This window comes from Crocodylus siamensis, chromosome 1 (assembly GCF_052110815.1).
Source record: "Crocodylus siamensis isolate JL-2025a chromosome 1, ASM5211081v1, whole genome shotgun sequence".
NCBI lineage: Eukaryota > Metazoa > Chordata > Crocodylia > Crocodylidae > Crocodylus > Crocodylus siamensis.
Genome location: NC_143395.1, coordinates 30,075,342 through 30,084,737, shown reverse-complemented (window position 1 = coordinate 30,084,737; position 9,396 = coordinate 30,075,342).

Sequence of the window (9,396 nt, the reverse complement as noted above, 5' to 3'; positions counted from 1 at the left end):
CCGGGCACTTTTAATTAGTGCAGCTCACCAATTAAAAGTGCCTGGCGCTGTGTTAACAACACATGTAAAAATGCCCTAGATTTAATGTGTGTTAACTAAAGTGCATTAATATGCACTCACTGTGGAGGAATGCATAAACTGTTTCTTAGCATAAATAAAATGGGTAATGCGTGTCTGCAGAAGATGTTTCTGCCAAACTCATATTCTTAACACTGGATTAATACAAACCTAGACTTTCTTATTATTCAGATAGATAACACATTCTTGATTTCATAAAATAATGTACATCATCCTTACATAAGCCAATTGAAAACCACATTTCCTGTTGGATTCACCAATATCTGACAGATTCCATGATTGCTGAATTTAACTGTAGTGAAAGCTCATGTACACTAAGTTGTTATATTGTGCTGCCCTTTCTCTCTGAAGGCAAGTGGTCCTTCATTCACTCTGAAGACTGCCAATCTGCATAGCTGCGATTCCTGTAACATACTCTGCTATCTCATCTAGATAATGTGTAAAACTACAGACCTTGGACCTGATTTTCTGTTCAGAAAGATGAAGTTAGTTGTATTAGTCTGAAGTCAGGGTGGATTTTCACTGTTATAGACTAACCAAAGTAGATGATATATAGAGATGGAGACTAACCAAAGTAGATGATATATAGAGATGGAGATAGAGATAGCAAGAGAGATAGTACAAGCTTTTGTAGGCTGAAGCTCACTTGTTATACATTTTGTGTCTTTATTAAGTTTATGCAGTGGTTGTAAAATATTACCATTCTGATTTAGTTATTTTTAACTAAATCAGAATGCATACCCACGTAGCAGTAGGAGAAAGGATGACACAGGCCCAGTGGAATATCTGGGTCTTGTCCTTATAACACTGCTAAAAATGAAGCTTTTTCAAACAAAAGAGCTGGCTACATTCCTGGCATAACCTAGCTCATTCTAGGGTGTTTCCACAGAAATAAATTGGTCCAATTCATTTATTGCATTTTAAATACCTTAATATTTTGGTCTACCTCAACTCTACCTTTGAAAATGTTTTTCAATTCTAGTTTTACGTGTGTTGTATGATGAACATTATTTTTTTTCTATGCCCTAGGGAGCATAATTCCAAGAACACTGCTACTGAATTCATTATTTAGTTAATGGAGACCTCACACATTATTTTTGGAGTGTGGTTCACATACTTTAAAATAAATTCCACAGTCATGGAGTTCTTCAATCAGGTCCTGTTTTTGAAAAATGTCTGAGAAATGGGTGGTAGCACCTTCTCCTCTGTTGATAATTATAAGCCTATTTTGGGGCTCATTTTAACACCTTTTCCACCATTATGTTAAGGCCCTTTTACACTACCTTGGTAACCTAAACTGGCCATAAAGTAGGTATATATGATTAGCCTCACATTACGGTGCCTTTACACTGCTGCAGTTGCATCAAGCAGCCTTAGTGTAAATGAGAATCAAGGTCCTTGTGTGCCTCTATAGTATGATTTATTACAACAGAATATTCATACAATTAAATTAATACATTTTTATAACAGAAACAGCAAGAAATTAGTGAGAAGAAGGTACTACAACTCTCTTCATGAAAAAAGACTTAGTGAGAAAAAAAACAGTCATGAATGAGCTCCACAGTCTAAGCCTGGCCACCAGAAAACTGGAAATACTAGACATATAGTAGCTTTAGAAAAGATGTATGTGAATGTGTACTTTTCAAGAGCAGGAAGCTCCATGTAATCTTGTATAATTTTCATGGTTTTCTTTGGTAGATCTCAGATACAATCTCTATTCCATCCTCCTATTTTTATTAAAGCAAAGCCAGGTTACTTGCTACCCTTTCCCCTCTCTCCATAAATGTTTTTGCATTACTAAGGATAAATTATATCACTCATAAAGAACTTTAAAATAATGTTGACCTCCATACAAATAAATAGAGTGTTGTATTAACATTTAGCTATCAGTCCTAAGTTTTCCCTTTGATCTTTTTTATGGCTAGCTGAGGAGGAATGTACTTGAAGTGTTATTCAGTTTAAATACATTACTATGATCAGACTTACACTATCATCACTTGAAAAGTTTGGAATGATCTAAGAGTCTTTTCAACTATTGATTTATGTTTAATAATGGCTCTATCAGAAAAATAGTCAAAACTTCATTATTTTCTACATTTTGCCTTTAAATCATTTGTATTAACCATGAGTGGTGACTAAATACTTAATGCTTGAGATCTCTGTCTCCCTTCTTTCCTCCACCTCCCTTACATAACACACACATTTGCAGAGGTTGTGTTTTTTCAGTCCCAGATGTTGAGCAAAAGCAGAATGCAGTCAAATCATGCTCCCATTGATTCAAGTAGGAAAAAATCCAGCTCAGAATGTCTTCCATGAAATCCTGAATAAAGAAAAATAGGCATTTTCTTTTCTAATGCTGTTCACTTGCAGGAGAAAGAAGAGTAAAATAAACATAAATACTTTTGTAAATGGACTATTCCGCTTGTGCACTTTATCATATCCCTTTTCCATCAAGATGCACTGTATATTGGATTGAACAATAGACCATAATACAATTTCTGACAATGACAAGCAAAGGTTATGTTTGGAGTCCAAGGTTGGAAGGATGTATATTTCCAAAATTGACCTGTAAACATGAGATCTTCGGCTTTTGGGTAACCAACTTAAAATTAAAAAGTAGATTATTCACATAAGCCATCTTTTTCTACTAAGACTACACAAACAGGTTTTAAAAGTAGGTCTGGAAATATCCGGTTTTAGGGTATTCTGACAGTTCTGGCCAGCCTTGGAAGCACAAGAGAGAATTATACTAGGAAGCATTTTATCTGGTGCAAAAATAGTATCTTGTATTTCCAGTTAAAAAAATGTGGAGGGTTTGAGGTAATATGGTACAGGGAAGGGAAGGGAAGCCTCTATATGAACCAATTCATTTGTCCCTGGTTTCTGTTCTCTTTTTGTCACTCACTGTTCTCGTCCCTTTAACTCTAGTTTTATTTCAGGTTTCCTTCCAACATCACCATTTTTATTGATTGCCCTTCATTCAGCAAATGTACAGAGGTCTCCAGTGGCTTAATTTATACTGTCAAATAGCCATTCTGGACTTAAGACTCCCCACAGCACCTTACATTCACATGCCATTCTTACATCCTTGGGTGAATAAGTTACACTGTTGCTTCATGTACTGTTCTGTGGTCTAGTTTTGTGAAATAAAGAGCACACAATCATTAGGATTAGGGAAAGGAGCCATACTTCAACAGAACACCCAATAGCTCTCAGGCTTTGGTTCATAACTTAACACATTTATTTTGCCCAGGATGCCATGGTCTTCCTCAAATTCCCTTCCTCCCAAACACCCTGAATGAAAGTTTAAACAGAACTAAAATGCCAATAGATTTGATTTCAGTATACATTGTAAGATATGTTATATTAAGTTTAAAGTTCAATAATAGTTCTCTGAGTTTCAATATTAAGTAAATTCAGTACTAATACTGAAAATACCGAATTACCAAATACCAAAATACCATTAATACTGAAAATACTAAAGACTAACAAATACTGAAAGTGAATTTAAGGCAACCCCAATAATTAGAATATATACATGGAAAATGATAAATTTGTTACAATTTTCCATGTATAGAATCTAATTATTGGAGGTATTAATATAATCTGAAATTGTCCCCCACCACTGATGGGGAAAGCAACGGTGTCTCTTGCCCCTTGCCCTCTTACTATCCCACACTACTTGCCCTCCACGAGACCTGCCCCCTGACACCTGTTCCCCTACCATTCGCCTCCCCTTGGAGTTTTCCCCCAGCCATTTGCTCCCTCCTGCAACTTGTGCCCTGACCACTTGTGCCCCTGCCACCTGACTCCCTGGTGCTTCTTTTCCTATGTGATTGCTTGTGGTTCTGGCTCCAGCCAGGCGTCAGTGGTTGCAACAGCTTCAGCTCTAGGTCTGGCCCTTGCCCTTGGCCTGGGTTTGGGCTGAAGATGGAGACAGAGCCACTCTTTTGCCACTATTATTTTCCCTGTGATTCCGCCATCCTGCACCATGCAGTCTTCCACTGGTGACTGGTACCTCCTGAGTCTGGGAGGGAACCAAATTGCCAACCGGGGGTGGGGGGGTCCTCCGCGGCAGCTGGTGCTTCCAGGGGGTGCACAGTCAATCATGACCCCCTATGTGTCAATAATGCAGTCTTCCCTTCCGTTCCATCCCCGCACCCTTCCACACATGGCACAGTCTTCCCTGTGCACCCCCATAACTGCCCCCACACTGCATGATCTCTGGGTTGGGACTGGAGTCAGAGCTGCAGTAGCTGCCTGTCCCAGCTGTACTTGCATCCAAGATGAGGTTTATTTTCCCTCCAAGTTGAATGTGGGAAAAAAAAATTGGCTTGGATTGAAATAAATGCATATATTGAATATAGAGATAAAATTAGCTTGGAATGTCAGTTGACTTGATAGAAATCCATTTGAAGATTTCATTGCTGATTTGAAGAATTGGTAAATATGCTCTTCCAATTGTCCCTTCTACACTGTTTTAAATATTTGAAAACAGTTAATAATGAGAAAAAATGAATTATGTTTGCCTGTGTGATATAAGTATAATATATGCAAAGCAAAAATATAATTATTTTAGTCCAACAAATAAATAACTCAGCTTTAATATTTACAAGCTGCAATTATTTGTATTTAATAGGGAAACATGATATTTTATTTCCTCTTGATAGCTGTATTCTCTATTTATAGTGGATTAAAAGCAGACAAGACAAATGGCCTCCATTATGAATGGTTTTATATCACTTTGTTGAGTTGAATTTGCTAATCAGAAGAGGAGAAAAAGAAATCCTTGTTCTTGGAAGTCATATAAGTGGATGATAAGAGAAGGTAAAGGGACCATGCCATAGCAAGAATGGAACAGTAGGACAGAGCATCTATACTCATCTCCGTGGGCACGTCTACATGAGACTCTATGTTGCCATAGTGGTGAGCTACAGCGATGACAACGTTAGTGGGCATGAACCAGGACACCACTGATACTGTGCAATAGCTCATTGCTACTCTTCAGTAGGGTTGGAAATGACTTGCGTGCAAGACTTGCCTTGCTTGCAAGGCTGGGAGGGCACAGCAACTGCCCACAGACAGCAGCGGTGGTGTCAGCAGCGGGGGTACGGTGGCGGCAAGTGGGGACCACCCACAGGTGGCCGTGCTAGCATTGGTGGCAAGGGCAGGCCAAGCAGGGACCACCTCCAGGTGTTGGTGGCGGAGGTATCCCCCTGTGGCCGATTGCCAACCGGGGGGGGACGGGCCCGTGGCCAGACACCAAGCATCTGGCACTTTTCAGGGGGGATACCAATGCTCTGCCTGCCCCCCTACCTGTTGCCTAAGCTAACAGTGCTCGCTCTCAGGGGGCACGTGCACCCCTGTGAGCCCCCTATGCATTGCCTATGCCCGTGTGCCACCAGAACTGCACAGTATTGGCGGTTACTGCACAGTCATTTATTACTTGTTTTAGCTCTTTGCTAAGCTTTTCAGACAGAGAAATTTGCAGCTTACACCCCTTGCCAGGAGAAACTCTCCCATGAGATACTATGTCACAAGTGCTAAGTACCTCTGCTAAGTACAGTGCTAAATGACTGAGCAGTAACTGCCAGTACTGCATAGTCCCAGCACCACATGGATCATTTCCAAACCTGCTGTACAGTAGCAGTGGCATCCTGTTTTGTACGTACACTTTCTTCCATCAAAATCAATGTAGTTTCAAGTTTAAGAGTAGCATTCCAAAGGGAATCCCAGAATGAAGCCATCTTGACAGCCCATTCTCAGTTTGTGTGTTGGAAGATCTATAGCCAAAATTAATAAACATCAAATCAGATGAAAAGCATGTGACCTAGGAATAAAAACAACATAAAATATTAAAAGAGGATCTTTTTCTGTGATGCTGGAATCATTTAAGCAAAAATTAAGACCTGAAGCTCCACGAATCAGGCTTTAAAGAAAATGGAAATCAGAAAGAGCAATTTTTCACCCTGCCCTCCTTACGCAGAAGCAACTCTCCCAGTTGAAGTTGTCCCGTGGAAATCCTCCACAGCCAGAGAAATAGAGCATTACTTGCTCTACCTGGACAGGACTAGAACAAGTGCAAGAACATAGTAAGCCAGTGATTTTTACCCAGGGTGCCAGGGCACTCTGGGATGCCATGTGATTCTTCTAAGCATGCTGTGGGGTGCCATTCTATAATAGCACTGTTAGGTGTGCAAACACCTATACATGAGTCACAAGATAAACCCAGAAATTTCAGATAGGAATTTAGTGTAAAAATTCTGACTTGTTTTGGTCTTTCTGGGTGTGTCCAGATGAGCACACATCTGTGTTTTGTAGCGCTGCACATAAAGGTATTTGCTGTACTGCTAATTTGCAGTGCAGTGGGGCTTTTTGATACCAGGAGATCCCAGTGTCCAAAACACCTGCACCAAAAGAAAGGGAGTGGTGCACGTGGCAGCATGAGCTGCCCAATACCAGAGTCTGGCTGGCTGGAGCTACTAGCCAGGCTCTGTGTGCCTGGATTGCCACTTCTGGTACTGGAGGTGGCCCCCAGAGTCTGTGGTAAAGCTTTTGGGACCAGCCCAGGTGCTGGTCCCAGCCTCCCGTACCCCAGCTGGGATAACTTGCCATATGCCAGAGTGCACATGCACCGATGTTTCCCAGGCGTAAGTAGCAGTGGCACAACTATGTGCCACTTCTAATTGTCCCTGTGGAAATGCACATACACGCTTATCTGGATGTGCCCTCTGAGTTCTTTGCATCAGAAGAATTGCTCTATTACTTTTATGTAGTAAAACAATTTGGAGTTAATAGCTGGCATTCTCTGGGGCACCTTGTGTCTAATGAGGGTGCCTTGAGAAATACAAGGATACCATGAGCCTAAAAAGGTTGAGAACCTTGGTGCTAAAATGATGACTGTTATACTCTCAGATTATTGCAAAACTGGGCTCACTAGGAGTAATCTAGGCTATGTTTAGTCTGGAGAAAAGGAGGTTAAGGGAGAATTCAAAAGCAGTGTCCAGCTATTTGGAAGGCTGCTATAAAGAAGAGATTAAACAGCTGTTCTTTCTTGCTACAAAGGGCAGGGCATGAAGCAATGGATTTAAATTGTAGTAAATTAGATTTAGATTAAATCTCAGGAAAAACTTCCAAACTGTAAGAACCAAGGACAATGGAACAAGCCTCTCAGGGAAGCTGTAGAATCACCTTCACTGAAGGTTTTCAAGAAACTAGATAAGCATCTGTGTGGGATGCTTTAGGCAGAGAGCAACTTGCATCTATGCAGGAGCTTGGATTAGATGACCTTTAAGGTTCATTTCAACTTTATGATTCTCTATCTCTCTAGCAAAAAATAGAATAGCAATTTGAGGGAGAATAGGAAGGAACTGAGCATTGGATAAGTAGAGTGATGAACACACTGACCAAAGCCTTCAGCCAAAAGGATTAAAGGGGTTGAAGCCATTAAAACAGTGACCAGGAGGAAGGAATATTTACATGTAATGTTTTTGGGATACCTTTCTGTTATTTTTAAGTATAGTGTGTCCTTGATCCTTGCATGTTATCCTTTTATTATTATATTATTATTAGTTTACCCTTTTCATTTAATTAAACTGTAAATAATAATTCTTTGATCTGAGAGTCACAGGGGTGTAGGTTGTAGCCATGTTGGTCTAAGGACATAGGCAGACAAGGTTCTTTGCGTGAATCTGATATCTTTTATTAGACCAACTTAAATAGTTGGAAAACAATTATTAAGCAAGCTTTCAGGTTCAAAAATCCTTTGTCAGGCTAAGGAAGTTTCAGCAGTTGGTGTGTGCTCTTCCTGGATGGAATGAAAAGTAAAGAAGCCAGAGGCTGGGCTGGTCTGCATACAAGACAGGCAGTCAGTGAAAATCTACATTCACTCTCCAGGAAGAGCACACACCAACTGCTGAAACTTCCTTAGCCTGACGAAGGGTTTTTGAACCCGAAAGCTTGCTTAATAATTGTTTTCCAACTATTTAAGTTGGTCTAATAAAAGATATCAGATTTACACAAAGAACCTTGTCTGCCTTGATCTGAGTGTGAAAGTTTAAATGAAGTAGCCTTGAAAAACTATTTGACTATTCTCTAGGGGCTAATAATCTCATTTTATGGATTAAATGGCAAATAAAATATAATTAGACTAATGAGTAGCTGAGTAGATTTGGGGTGTAGACTGATATTCATGATAATTTTATAAAGCCCATGTTTTGGAAAATGCATGAGATTGGAGCACCGTATAAGAGCATTTCTAAGAACGTTAAAAAAGCTCACTTTACAAATATAAATCATATGTTGTTATAGTAGGCTTGTACCTTTATATGGAAACACCCCTTTTAAAAATTGACCCAGATTCATAGATTAGAATGGATTGTTGCATCCATTTAGATTGACCTGCCATATAGCACAGGCAATAGTGTTTTCCTGAATTAATTGTCTGAACTAAATCATAGCTTTTAGAAAAAAACGTCCGCTCTTGATTTAAAGACTGCCAGTGTGATAGAATCTACTGCAAGGCCTGGTAACTTGCTCCAATAGTTAATTACATACATTGTTAAAAATGAGCACCATTTTTCTACTCTGAATTTGTCTAGTATCAATTTATAGCCAATTTGATCTTGTCACACCTTTGTTTGCTGGATTGAAGAGCCCATTATTAACATTTTTCCTTATGTAGGATACTTCCAGGTTCTGATTATATCACCCATTTTCTTAAATAAGGTAAATAGATTGAACTGGAGGGTCCCCCCCCCCCATTTTCCTATTTTATTAGTCCTCCAATTTATTAGCATATTTATGGAATGCTGGACACCAGAACCGGATGTGGTCTTCCAGAAGCAGAATCATGCCTATCCAAACCATGTCATACAAATCCTTCTCTAAATTATTACTAAAACTATTCAATCAACCCTGTCATCTAGCTTGCCACAGATAAAGCAGGAAGACAGTGGTGATTAGTACCCTGATGCTGCAAGGGTTGCAGCATCAATACTCTTGAGAGATCCAAGGAATAGGGCCATGCCCCCTACTACAGAAGAAGTCAAACCCCCTCAAAGTGTATATCAATCTGACCATAAAGGAAAACTCCTTCCTGACTCCAAATGTGGTGATTGGTATGGCCCTGAGCTGAGATGCAAGCCTATCTAGGCAGGAACCACTGAGTTTTAATTCCAGTAGAAACACTGATACAATCTATTCAAAATCCCTAATCTTGACTGCAGCCAACACACAATGATTCTGAGACAGAAGCAAATAATTGGTACTCTCTTGCAGTCAAGGGTGATTCTCTTCCAATATTGTCTTATTTGTGAG